General features: G+C 41.6%; 1 long non-coding RNA gene across 1 annotated transcript in view; it reads left to right on the top strand.

Moving 5' to 3' along the window:
• The window catches only part of LOC308679176, a 121,339-nt gene that overhangs the window by 52,017 nt on the left and 54,449 nt on the right, over positions 1-14,873 (top strand). The window lies entirely within an intron of this gene.

Genomic DNA, 14,873 nt, shown 5'->3' with positions numbered 1-14,873 from the left:
AAAGTGAAGAGGAACTAAAGAGCCTCTTGTTGCTGATGAAAAAGGAGAGTGCAAAAGTTGGCTTGAAACTTAACATTAAGAAAACCAAGATCATGGCATCCAGCCCTCTCAATTCCTGGCAAATAGATAGGGAAGAAATGGAGGTAGTGACAGATTTTATTTTCCTGGGCTCCAAGATCACCACAGATGGGGACTGCAGCCAAGAAATTAAAAGATGCTTGCTCCTGGGGAGGAAAGCCATGGCAAATCTAGACAGCACACTAAAAGCAGAGACATCACCCTGCCAACAAAAGTGCGTATAATCAAGGCTATGGTCTTCCTAGTTGCAATATATGGCAGTGAAAGTTGGACCATAAGAATGGCTGAGCACCAAAGAATTGAGGCCTTTGAACTATGGTGCTGGAGAAGATTCCTGCGAGTCCCTTGGACTGCAAGGCGTTCAAACCGGTCGTCCTAGAGGAGATCAACCCTGACTGCTCTTTAGAAGGCCAGATCCTGAAGTTGAAACTCAAACACTTTGGCCACCTAATGAGGAGGAAGGACTCACTGGAGAAAAGCCTAATGCTGGGAAAGATTGAGGGCAAGAGAAGAAGGGGACAACAGAGAATGAGGTGGCTGGATGGAGTCACTGAAGCAGTAGGCGTGAGCTTAAATGGACTCCAGAAGATGGTAGAGGACAGGAAGGCCTGGAGGAACGTTGTCCATGGGGTCACGATGGGTCGGACATGACTTTGCAACTAACAACAACAACATACATCACAGAGAGAACAATATTATGACTTTGCCTAGGGCACTAAAATGTCTGCAGCCAGTCTTGCATTTATGACGCAGAACGTGATGTTCTGCAATGATCAGCTTATGCAGAATGCCACCACTCGCTTACTGAACAACATGCATGATCAAAGTTTTATCACATGATGTTCACCATTCTAGTTAAGCTATTGCTGCTGACTTACAAGGCCTTCATTGGCTCATGTACTCTTGGAAGCCCTTTTCAGCTATGTGCCAGTCAGCCTTTAAGAACTAGGGGAACAGGGTAGGGGACTGAACATGCCCAAGAGTAATCTCCAGAGCAGCAATGAAAGGTGTAAAAGCCTTCTCAATGATGTCTTTGGCTTTTCAGGTTTATCAAGGCAAGCCCTGTTGGCATGTTAATTTGTTCCCGCTTAAAGTGTTATTTCTTTATTCAGAATTTAGGGCCTTTAATGATTGATTGTTGCTGATTTAAAGATTTCACTTTTTTATATGACTTTAATGGTTTCTTAGTTTATAATTTCATACTTTTATAAAATTGTCATTTTAAAAAGACTTTTTCAAGTTGTTGTATGTAGTAGTAATCATTATTGTGGAGACGTCGTTTAGCTGGTTTCCGAGATGGCTGACGGTGAAGGGAGTGGGCCTCTCTGATATGGTGACCTGGCCTGGTGGTGGAACGCGGATGCTGTTGCCTCGGACATTTGTGCCTCGGACATTTGTGAGGCAAAATTTAAACTCTGCGCCGCCAGAAAATCATTGGACCATGTTGTGGTTTCCCTTCTTGACTGACTATCATCCAGTCTTTTTTTGCAACATGGAAGTGACTTATGTAACCAGAATCTCTCCTACCATTTTGTGACCATGCCGGCTTATTAATCCTGATGTATTTCATAGATTCTTTGCTCTAACTCCCTCCCCTTCTCCCCCCTCCCCTATAATAGAAGGCCCGGGTTGTAACCACTGTGGGAGAGTGGTTAAGTTTTTTACATCTGCTGCCTCCCAGAGGTGAGAGCTCTGGGGGGTATTGCTCGCCCGGTTTGTATGCACCAGGTTGCCCCCCGGCTTTGACCGCCGTGAGAGGGCGGGATTCGATCTGTCCCGGGATTTCCCAGCTCTAGTGGCAGTGGAGCTGGGCTGGCTCTCTGGTCATTTGCCTTCGATTTATTTATTTTGAGATCCTCCCATGTTGATCTGGTCTGCCTTGCTGTTTTTTGTCGGACTTGTTAAGATCATGCGTCTGACTTATTCTAGCACGACCTTATACGCTCTCAGGGGGGCCCCCCCATCCTGGGAGCGACCCGCCTTACTTTTTACACCTCCTCTTGATGAAGGGCCCGAGTGTTGGGACCCTGAGAGATGGCTGGGCATGGGTAGGGGCCTCCGATATAAGCCAAATAGGAGGCCCCTGGTTAGTTTTTTGGTTAAATTTTTAGGAGGTTAGGGAGGGGGGTGGGAACTTCTTTTGGTTGTTCAGATATGGGGGGCAGTCCAGCAACCACTGTTCAGGCCAGGGCCGGGATTGATCGCGGAGGGGAGGAGCGGGGGTCGGTCGCCCCCGGGGCTCCAGGGCAAGTCGTGGGAATGCCTATTCCCACGACGTTAGGGAATGGCAGCAGGTGCAGGAACAGAGGGCCGTATCGACCTCAGGGAAGGCCTCTCCACTACTTGCAAGCGGTGAGGCGTTCCGACCCTCTTGTTCTACCCCGAGGTCCCGGGAGTGAGGATGTGCAGCCTCCTGAGCTCCGGCTGGTGTACCTGAATGCCAGGTCTGTCGTTAATAAAGCTCCTCTCGTCCATGACTTGGTCGAGTGTGAGCAGGCGGACCTGGCTTGCATCACGGAGACTTGGTTGGGCCCAGAGGGCGGTATTCCTCTGGCTGATCTCTGCCCACCAGGTTTCCGGGTGCTACACCGGCCTCGGGCTCAGGGTAGGGGTGGGGGAGTGGCTGTTGTTATGAGGGAGACCTTAGCTCCGCGGGAGGCCACCGTTCCGCAGATAGTCGGGTGTGAGTCTCTTTTCTTGAGATGCGGCCTTGGTGCGCAGTTGGGCTTGCTGCTGGTGTACCTTTCGCCTAGTCACGCAGCAGCAGCCCTGCCTGAGCTTCTCGATGTCCTCTCTGGGTTGGTGGTTGAGTTCCCGAAACTTATAGTTTTGGGGGACTTCAATCTACCATCTCTGGGAGGATCATCTGAGTTGGCTCGGGAGTTCATGGCTTCCATGACGGCCATGGACCTGACGCAAGTAATTTCAGGACCGACTCATGAGGGAGGCCACACCCTTGACCTAGTTTTCTTATCTGGTCGGTGGTTAGATGATCTTGGTGGGGGCTCCCCAATTATTATGCCCCTGTCATGGACCGATCATCATCTCCTGCGGCTGGTCTTCCGTTTTGCCACCCCCCGCCGTGGGTGTGTGGAACCAGTTAGATGGTACCGCCCCAGACGCTTAATGGATTCCACGAGATTCCAGGCAGCGCTGGGGTCCCCACCTGCCTCCCCCACTCACAGCTCGGCAGATGCCTTAGTGGAAGCTTGGGAAAAGGCAGCCACTGAGGCTCTTGACCGAGTTGTACCCTTGCGGCCCCTGACCCGATGCAGATCCCGTCGAGCTCCATGGTTCTCCGTGGAGCTCCGGGAGATGAAGCGCCGGAGACGGGGCCTAGAGAGCGGTTGGAGGTCCAGCCGATCCGAATCCGACCGATTGCGACTAAGAACCCATATTAGGTCTTATCTCGCTGCGATAAGGGTGGCGAGGTCCAATCACTTCGCTACCCTTATCGCGTCCGCAGATAATCGCCCGGCCGCTCTGTTTAGGGTGACTCGCTCCCTCCTTAATCAGGAGGTGAGGGAGGAACCCTTGCAGGGTCGTGCCGAGGAGTTTAACAATTATCTGTCGGACAAAATCACTCGGATTCGGACCGGTCTGGACTCCGACTGGGCAGAGTCTGGCGATCAGGACGCGGGTGGTCTTGTCGATATCACTTGGGAGGAGTTTGATTCTGTGACTCCGGAGGAAGTGGACAGGATTATGGGGAGACTGAGCTCCACCACATGTTTATTGGACCCGTGCCCTTCCTGGCTGGTTTATGCAGCCCGGGAGAGGACACGCAGCTGGTTCCAGGCAGTTATATCAGCTTCTTTGAGTGAGGGTAGCTTCCCTGCCGTCTTGAAAGAGGCGGTGGTGAGGCCCCTCCTCAAGAAGCCTGCCTTGGACCCAGCTGTATTGAACAACTTTCGTCCGGTCTCCAACCTTCGCTTTCTTGCGAAGGTTGTTGAGAGTGTGGTGGCGCATCAGCTCCCTTTGGTCCTGGATGAAGCGGATTATCTAGACCCGTACCAATCGGGTTTCAGGCCCGGGCACAGCACGGAGACGGCATTGGTCGCGCTGGTGAATGATCTCTGGAGGGCTCGGGACAGGGGTCATTCCTCTGTTCTAGTCCTATTAGACCTCTCAGTGGCTTTCGATACCATCGACCATGGTATCCTGCTGCGGCGTCTCAGGGGATTGGGAGTGGGAGGCACGGTTTTACAGTGGTTCTCCTCCTATCTCCAGGGACGCTCGCAGTCGGTGTTGACAGGAGGGCAGAGGTCGACCACGAGGTCTCTCGTTTGTGGAGTTCCTCAGGGGTCGGTCCTCTCGCCTCTCCTGTTCAACATCTATATGAAACCGCTGGGTGAGATCATTCGTGGCTTTGGAGTTGGGTATCATCAGTACGCTGATGATACCCAGCTTTTTCTTTCTACCCCAAACCACCCCAGTGATGCCCTCAACGTGATGTCCCGTTGCCTGGAGGCGGTTCGGGTCTGGATGGGGAGGAACAGACTTCAACTCAACCCCGACAAGACCGAGTGGCTTTGCATACCTTCATCCCGGGTCTATTCGGATATTCCATCTCTTGCTATGGGGGGTGAATTATTACCCCCCGTAGATAGGGCTCGCAACTTGGGAGTCCTCCTAGATTCGCGGCTTACCTTGGAAGATCACATGGTGGCCGTGACTAGGGGGGCTTTCGCCCAGGTTCGCCTGGTGCGCCAGTTGCGGCCCTATCTAAGCCGGGATGATTTATGCACGGTCACTCACGCGCTCGTGACCTCTTGTCTAGACTACTGCAACGCTCTCTACATGGGGCTTCCCTTGAGGACCGCCCGGAGGCTCCAACTGGTACAGAATGCAGCCGCGAGAGTTGTGTTGGGGGTCTCCCGATACTCCCACGTGACACCTCTGCTCCGTGAGCTGCATTGGTTGCCAGTTGTCTTCCGGGTGAGATTCAAGGTGCTAGTAATGGTGTTCAAAGCCCTCCATGGCATGGGGCCGGAGTACCTCAGGGAACATCTGCTGCCGGCATCAAGCTCCCTGCGCCCTGTGCGTTCCCACAGAGAGGGCCTCCTCAGGGTGCCACCGGTCAGAGAATGCCGTCTGGTGGCCCCCAGGGGGAGATCCTTCTCTGTGGGCGCCCCGGAGCTATGGAACCAGTTACCGGTTGAGCTCCGGACGACGCCCGATCTGCGCTCCTTTCGCCGCGATCTGAAAACATACTTGTTCGAGCAAGCCGGCCTGGCCTGAGGGGGGATTGGTGGGGTTTTTTTATCATTTTTATTGGGGTTTTTACTATGTATCAATTGTATTTTAATCGGGCATGCATTTAATTATCTTTTAATTTTTGTAAATTTTTGTGTTTTATTCTTGCCCTGTACACCGCCCTGAGTCCTTCGGGAGAAGGGCGGTATAGAAATGATAATAAATTAAATTAAATTAAATAGGGGGCATTTCAACACATACTTGGAAAGGGGCATGTGAAAATGGAATTCAGCTCATAGTTCACTGGATACAAGCTAATCTGAATAAGGTTGCTGGTCTATGTATTCTTACTGCCAGTTATTTGCATATACATTATATTCCTTGGCTTTTTTCCACTTCTTATGGGCCATATAAATTTAATAAATAAATGATTTATAGTACACATTATCTCTCCAGAATTGGTGTTTTCAATTACATAAAATAAAGCCTGGGACTAATTAGTAGACTAATAAATATAACAAACTGCCCAAATCAAGTGGAAACCAAAACAAAATAATGCAACTTTTCTTCATCTTTTAAAAAACTTGTTTCTTTTAAGTGTTTTGTCAGTCATATTTGATTTATTTCATGCTGTTTCATTTGACTCCTTTATTTCTTAGTTTTCTTTTCCTATGAACAACTAATGTGCAAAACTAGTACCATAGCAATACATACCATCTTTGTTTTCTATGGTTTTCTTTTAAGGGTTTCGTTTTCTGGTGTGTAGGTTATGTTTCAACAAATCCTTATTGATTTTAGCATTGTTTTCCCTTTAATTCTGAAATAATTCTTTATTAGAAGTACCAATAACAGTCTGGTGTTTTTTTTAATTCTGGAAATCCTCAAAGAATATGTAGATGAACAAGATTTTAGATAAAATTATACAACCTCTGTATTTCACATTGTCTGCTAATTTTAACATGCACACATGTACTTCAACATGTTAATTAGCTGAATTCTGGAACCAATTACAATTCTGTACTTGAAATTCTTTAAACTGTTGTTTATTTTTACCCCGTTTCAGTAAACAAACTTAATCACAAAGCTTGAAAGAAGACCAATAATAATACAAAATCAGAAATAAAGGGCTAATCACATTGAAATAATAATTATCTAAACCTTCTCATTAGGGAAAACAAGGGAACAGAATTTAGCTGTTCTTTCAAAGTTCTTCACAAAATTTCTGGGCAGATAATCTTGGTAGGTGGCTTATTTGAAGTTCTTCAGAAAGAAGGGAAATTATCTGATAGTTTAGCAACAGTAGGATTGCATTATCAACAGGAAAATTTCTCTTGTAATGTCCTCCCTAGAATGTTATTGAAGTTTAGGTTGCCAGAAAAATTTCATATCACTGGAGAGAGATTTATCACTTGGCCACATCTCCCACATTAACTCAAACCAAGTACACCATACTTCTTTCTTGAGAATTTCTGTGAAATTGTCTTCTTTAAACAAATTTTGACAGCAACTTTCTTTTTCATCAAATAAAATGAGAAAGCTTCAGGAGAATTTTTCGACAAGACACTATTCAAAATATAATTGAAGGACCACACTGCTAATTATTTAATTTATCCTTACATATATTTTATGTGCATACTATACTGCCATGAAGCATAAGTTAAATTTTTTGATTTGGGTATCAGAATGTCACAGAACACTTCAGTCACAAATGAGTCATAATCAAGCACAAAGTTATGTTCCCTGGTCCTTTAATTTCATTGAGCTTAAGCATCTTTCTGTTTACAACTGTGATTCTTTTACTCCAAATTCTATCTAGAATTAGATAGAACAACTTAGAACAATAATTATATTGTGCTGAATTTGTAAAGCACAATATTTGGGTAAGAAAATCATTTTTAGAACTAGCCATATTGGGATGAAGAGCATAATTAATTTTGAAAAAATAGCATTACAGCTTTTTGACATCAAACCTAACTTAAACATGTGTCTCCTGGAGAATCTGCTTTAGTTAGACTTTCAGAGCTACTGGTATTAGAACTTCACTCACCTCCTCATTCAGTGACAGGATTGGTTTAATTATTCTATAACTATTCCTGAAAATGTGGGCTCTGCTCTGCATAATTCTGGCTCAGGCAGTTATACAACAGCCTCTGGCAATTTACCTCTTTGTGGAACAAGCCTAGTACAGCCCTGCTGAATATTTACCCTAAAACATCTCTTTCTTCTCAGTCCAATTATATTTGTTCCACCCTCATTGACTAATGAGAATAATTGATCCTTGTCCTCTTTATGACATTCCTTTATGCTTCCTGTTCTCGCGGCCCCGTGCGTTCTTCTTCTGAACTTGGCAAGGGACGCCAAGTTATCTTAACCTTTCCTCTTGGATGACATGCCTTGCCAAACATTTTTAATACCATCTCTGCTGCCTTCTTTCAGAATCCCTCCAGCCCTTCATATGATTGGCTAAATTGCTTCTTTTTTTCTTTCCTTTCCTCATAAAGGTTTTGAGTCCAGATCAGACTGTTGCTTCTTTTGTCATGTTAAGCTTTAACAGTTGCAACAATTACTTCAGCAAACTGATTGACCCCCTGCTAATACCAAAAACCCAATTACTGCCAAAATGTTTAATAGGCATATGAAATTTTACTCAGAATATTCTAGTGGAGGGAACAGATTCACTCAGTTGAAGCCATAATTATTTTGTTTTATTGCCTGGTATACACTTTTTCCTACTGACTAAAATTTTACTCATATACAGGACAGCTGTGTTGCTATCCTTCATTTTTGTTTCCTGACTTCCTTCCTACTTGCTTCCATTGGCCCCTTTTCCACATCAATGACCTTTTCCAAATATTTTCCATCATTGCTAACATTTGTTTGTCAGTAAGAGTGCTGAAAGATTTACAGACCAAGATTGAACATGTTTACTCAGAAATAAAATCTTATTCAGTTCAACAGGCTTACTTCCTAGTAAGTAAGACTATAATTTGAATCTTAAGTCTTTTCAGCCTGTTGCTTTGGGGTCATTCATATTAGGCTGGAAGGACTGCTGCAGCCTAACACACCAAGGGAGGTGCCAGGTTGTGTCCTTCATTTCTTAAGGGTTCATTTCTTAAGGGTTTATTGAAACAAGGTCATCTAATGGGACCCAGGATGTATGCCATTTCTGCTATGAAGCCTGTCCTGTGGAACAATCTCTCCCCTGAGACTTATCGTAGATGACCCTGATTCTGCTGGTTTTCCAGAAGGCTTTGATGACCTGACCTTTCTCTTGAGCACTGGATCCAGGATGCTAGAGGAGCTTATAGCGATGACTTTGTTTCATTTGGTCAAGGAGTTAAGAGGTGCCTTAATCATTTTAAATTAGTGTTTTCATTTGTTTATATTATATAGTTGTTGTTGTTGTTGTTGTTGTGTATTGTTATTTATACAATTTACCAATAGTTCTAACTGGATTTGCTACTTTTGACTTCCAAAGATCCTTTCCAAACATCTACAATGAAGATATTTTATTTATTTATACCCACCCATCTCAGCAAGTGACTCTGCGAGATTCTCATGATACATGTGTTATTCCAAGTAATGAACATTTTGGCAATTGATGACTTGACATTCTCTCCATTTCTATTGTTTTTAAGTGCTTTTTCAGATTTTTTGGTGCAATATTGTTGGTCGCACAGTCAGCCAAAAATTTAGATTGGATTTTGCACGAGGACCTGGAGTAGACAAATGTTGTTGTCTGATGGTGTTAAAGGTATCGTTGAAGGATTAAGTTGTTCCAAATAAAGCTGCCTTTTGCAATTGGTAGTGATTTTGTTTGGCATTATTTGCAGTCTATGCAGTTTTCTTGCAACAGCTAATTGGATGGTCCACTGTTTCTTCAGCTGAGGTGACATTTGTTGTTTGCCTTCTCAGTTCCAGCTTTATATGCATTTGTTCTTAAGGCTTGGTCTTCTCCAGCCCACATTTGCCCATTTGGGTTTTTTTCTTCAATTTTGCTACTTTTAGCCATTCCTGTGTCTTGTTAATCTGCTCTGTCTGCTAGCTTTTTAATTTACTAGCCATGTAGTGTTTTGCCTTGCCATGTCTCCTTTCTCTTCTTTATTTGGTCTTTCCTGTAAGCCAGTAACAGTTCTGGGGTATTCAATAAGCCTTCATGATGTACTAGCTTCAGTGGATCTTCTTCACGTCCTTCAGATATCCTTCCAATCTTTTTTCTTCTTGAACTTTATGTGTACTTGAAACATTCCATACCCATCAATTTTCCTTGGTAAGTAGAATCTGTCAACATTACTGCATGATGAAAGTTCATTGTCATGATTTTTCTGTTCTTCCTATTTTAAACTTTTAATTCAGCTTGAATCCAGTCCACTATTCCAGCAGGGTACCTAATGATGGAATTGCCCAAGTGTTAATTTCCTTGATGGTATTTCTCCAACTTACTTATGTACTCCTAACCTTCTTCTCGACAAGTGTACATGACGGTGGCTGTGGATACAATCTTGACTTTAAGGATATTTCTGTGGAAGAGTGTTGGTGGGCTAAAAGAGGAATTGGGTGCATAAGCCTTTATAAGTCCTTTAAAAAGACCCACAAAACAAAAACAGAAAGATTTGTGGAGTTCTAACCAATAAAAGAGATTCTGTGACCCATAGGCCAGATTTTTAAAAATTCAATTAATGTTTTTGTAATGATTCAATAGTGGGAAGCCTATTTAGATAAGAACAATTAAGAAACAATATCCTTAACTAAGTAAATATGGTTTTTAGACCTGTCCAATGTAACATTGGCAGATGTTTTGGCAGCTGCTTGTATTTAGTTTTATTAGTAATTTCATCATCACTATTATCATTACGGTTCATCTCTCAGTCAGCCAGATGTTCAGACTGGATTTGGCATTTTTTGTTTAGCTATCAGGTTCTTCCCAAAGACCTGGGATAGGCAGATGTGGATGTTTGATGGTGTTACAATATCATCACAAGATGTAAGCTGTTCCAAGTAAAACAGCCTTTTGCAATTGACTGGGTGAATTTGTCAATGCCAATGGCATTCAAATGGTGTTCCACTTGTTTTGGGATCGCACCCAGGGCACCTATTACTATTGGTACCACCCTCCAAATGCATGAATCCCTACCTCATTTATTCTCAGCAATGTCCTCACTGGCTAAGAATTCTGTGATTTCCTCTTTCACTGTATTACCTGTCATCTCTCAAAAATTCTATTAAATAGAAAAATATTCTCAATTCCTACTTTACATCCTAGTCAGTAATGCTTATGACTGAATAAAAATTTGATTGATTGACCCTTATCAGTCCCTCAAAATATTCCTTTGCCCAGGATCACAACAATATATTGCTGTAAGAACAAGGATTGGGTTCAGCCTTGGTAGACATGCTCAGAGAAAATACTGGTCAGATCAGCTGGTGAACAAAGCACTTGAACTAAGAGCCTTCATTAAGTTTCCATGTTTTAGCTGCAGACAAAAAAATTAATTTAATTTAACCCTAACCCTAAACAGGGCCTGATACAGAGACAAGGTTAAGTGACTATCTTATGCCTTCCTTCCTTCCTTCCTTCCTTCCTTCCTTCCTTCCTTCCTTCCTTCCTTCCTTCTTTCCTTCCTTCCTTCTGTGCCTTCAAGTCAGGGTTCACTCCTGGTGATTGCCTGGGCCAGTGGTGGTATTCAGATATGTGAATAACTGGTTCTCTGTGTGGATGCCACTTCCGGAAGTCCTTTCTGGGCCTGGGCAACAAAAAAATAGCTACCGGTTCTACCTTACCTTGCTTTAACTTAACTTGCCTCACTTCACTTTATTTCACAAAGGAGACTTTTCAAGCCTACATATACAGTAGATGTTGGATCTTTTTGTGCTAAATGCTTTACTATACTAATTTATGTCTCATAGAAGAAATCAAAAATTACCATCTTGGTTTCTATCTAAAGATAAATTATATACACATCTTTTACAAACAACTGAGCTTCCTTGCTGGAAGGAAGCAATACTGCAATAGGCAGGCCCTGCCAAAAGGAGGTTACTGTATCATTTCTGCATTAGTGACTGTTGAATCATTAACACATCCTGTTTAAATACAAGGCAAAATCATGCTCCCCCCAACTGATTAGTGGAAGACAGTTCCAGGTCAGTGACTCTTTCAGAATAGGCAAGCTTCACCAAGGAAAAGTGTTGCGCTCATGGTAATGGATCAGTTAAGCACTTCTGATGCAAGGACAAGCAAGAACAAACGTCCTGCTGTAGAAACACAGGAAGTTGTTTTATCATTGATTCATGTAACTAAGTATGGTCTATACTGACTGACAATAGTTCTACAGGAGGTCACACAAGAATCTTCCAAGAGAAGATCACAAATCAAACCTGGGATAAAGCTTATGCATTATCACCAAATCATTGTCTTCACAGTTCCACCATCCTCCATATTCCAACCAGCCCTATCCCAAGAAGCAAGGATTTGCACTAGTTTGAGCTGAGCTAGCCAATTTTGCCCATTGTCTTCAGTGAAGGAAGACTTTAAAAAGGAAATAGCCAAATTATGCATTCATAGCTCCTATCTTGAAAGCTAGAAATCTGGCAACAATGGAAGATTTGGTAGCACTTCAGTTTTTGCTTCCAAATTAATTTACAATTACAGTACTGTTTAAAATTATTGCACAAGCTAAAAGTATCATTTATCCCTACTGTAATTTTTCAGACACAAAAATTGCAAATAACCCCACCAAAGCTAAAATTCTATAACAATATAAAGAAGATCCAGCTACCCCACTTCCTCAACTTTCTGAAGATGAAAGGAACGCGGGAAGAAACCCGAGACTCTAGATCTACATATATATATATATATATATATATATATATATATATATACAGTATATGTATATGTATATGTATATGTATATGTATATGTATATGTATATGTATATGTATATGTATATGTATATGTATATGTATATGTATATGTATATGTATATGTATATGTATATGTATATGTATACTACTGTGGGCAAGAATCCCTCAGAAGAAATGGAGTAGCCTTCATAGTATCCCAGTATTGCTTTTCCTACTCTTTATTGACTATGAAGGCTACTCCATTTCTTCTGAGGGATTCTTGCCCGCAGTAGTATACCTGATGGTCATCTGAATTAAATTCACCCATTCCTGTCCATTTTAGTTCCCTGATTCCTAAGATGTCAATGTTCAGTCTTGTCATCTCTTGTTTGACCACGCCCAGCTTTCCTTGATTCATGGATCTTACATTCCATGTTCCTATGGAGAAAAAGTCTTTACAGCATTGGACTTTCCTTTCACCACCAGACACATCCACAGCTGAGCATCCATTCAGCTTTGGCCCAGTCGCTTCATTCTTTCTGGCGCTACTAGTACTAGCCCTCTGCTCTTCCCCAGTAGCATATTGGACGCCTTCCGACCTGAGGGGCTCATCTTCCAGCGTCATATCATTTTGCCTTTTGGTACTGTCCATAGGGTTTTCATGGCAAAGATACTGGAGTGGGTTGCCATTTCCTTCTCCAGTCAATCACATTTTGTCAGAACTCTCTGCTATGACCTGTCCATCTTGGGTGGTCCTGCATGTCATAGCTCATGCTTCATTGAATTACGCAAGCCCCTTTGCCACAACAAGGCAGTAATCTATGAAGGGATCCAAAATGTATAAAACACTTCAAAAATACTATATATTGGAAATGTGAATAACAGGGAGATTTTATGATGCTTGGAAGACAAGTAAAAAAGCTAAAAAAATTAGATTCACACACACTTTGATACAGAGGATTTTAAAAAGCAATTGAATCTTTAATTGAAGATTAAATTACCCTATTCAATTGAAATCAGAACTTTTCCTTTTAGAATTAATAAATAAAGAATAAAAAAAGTTATGGAAGATTATTTCAATATATGATTATCACAGTTGTGTGCACAGAGATTGAGAGATTTGACACTATTCACTATGGAGGAATTGCTGGTAAAGTTGACGAATTTTACTGAAATCCCTTTATTAGAAAAAAGGCATTATCTACATTTACTGGTGACTGGAGACTTTTGGGGGACTTTTTGTGTAAAAATGTAAAAAATGAACTTGTCATTTATGGTTTGATGATTGGACAATAGATTATAGAAAAAAGAGTAATATGATATAGGTTTAGAGAGAGATTTTGATATATATTTATACTTATAACTGCTATGAAGAATATGAAGCCACTTTTATATATATATTTTTCTTTTCTACTTTCAGAGATTTTTATTTTTATTTTTTGCCCTTTTTGCTTTCTCTTTTTTGTTTTTCTTCTTTCTTACATATTTTACATTAGTTGATATTACTTTTTAATCTTGTGTAATTTTTTAAATAAAAATTATATACAAAAAGAAATAATTCAACAAATAGAATCCTATGAAAAGATATCATCTTCAGTTTTAGATTTGGGACATTGTCTGTCATTCATGAATTAAGTGGATGGAATTAATAAAATATTTTTTATTTTGTTATAATTTTTACTATAAAACTTTTAAAAACCTCTAAATATTTACCACAGTATTGTTATAAAATAATTGGTGTGTTTTTATATTTAGAAATGGAAAATAGCTTATATCTCCATGGAGATCTGGAAAATAGTATTTTTGTATTCATTTCTGCAAATAATAATAATAATAATAATAATAATAATAATAATAATAATAATAATAATAATAATAAAGCTGGAAGGGACCTTGGAGGTCTTCTAGTCCAACCCCCTGCTCAGGCAGGAAACCCTATACCATTTCGGACAAATGACTGTCCAGTCTCTTCTTAAAAACTTCCAGTGTTGAAGCATTCACAGCTTCTGAAGGCAGATTGTTCCGCTGATTAATTGTTCTAACAGTCAGGAAGTTTCTCCTTGGTTCTAGGCTGCTTCTGTCCTTGATTAGTTTCCATCCATTGCACTTTGGAGAACTGCTTGACTCCCTCTTCTTTGTGGCAGCCCCTGAGATATTGGATCACTGCTATCATGTCACCCCTCGTCCTTCTCTTCATTAAACTAGACATACCCAGTTCCAGCAGCTGTTCCTCACTCTTTTGTAAAGAGAGCAGATATTTTCCAGTCTAACTTCATAAAGTATCAGGAAGCTTACTGAAATTTTCCCAGTGAAAGAAGCTAGAAAGCCTAGCAATAATAATGAACAGTAACAACAACATGATGGATATTACTGTATTTAATTAATTAGGTTTAATTTTAATTAAATTAAAAGGACAAGTCCAATTTATTCATGCTCCCCTCCCATTAAGGTTTTTCAGGCTGGGCTTCCTTACACCCTAGCCCAGAAAAAGATGTGCTATATTGTTTGTTTGCTATATTGAAGGTTAAACTTCTTTCTTTCCCCACCAAACCACTATCCAATATGTCAGGCTTCAAAGAACAGGAAAACATTGTTGAGTTGGATGATTAAATCAGGCGGTTCCTTATTTCCCATCTGAAGTGCAAACAAAACATAATGGATTGCCACTGGTGCCTAAACTTTTTTGACCAGTAGATTTAATTATTTAATTCAATTTAGGCACTATCCAACTCCAACTTTCCCTTTATTACTCTGATGGT

Source organism: Vipera berus, assembly GCF_964194415.1.
Source record: "Vipera berus genome assembly, chromosome: 1".
Classification (NCBI taxonomy): Eukaryota; Metazoa; Chordata; class Lepidosauria; order Squamata; family Viperidae; genus Vipera; species Vipera berus.
Note: the sequence above shows the minus strand (reverse complement) of the source record. Positions and strands in the feature narration are given on the sequence as shown.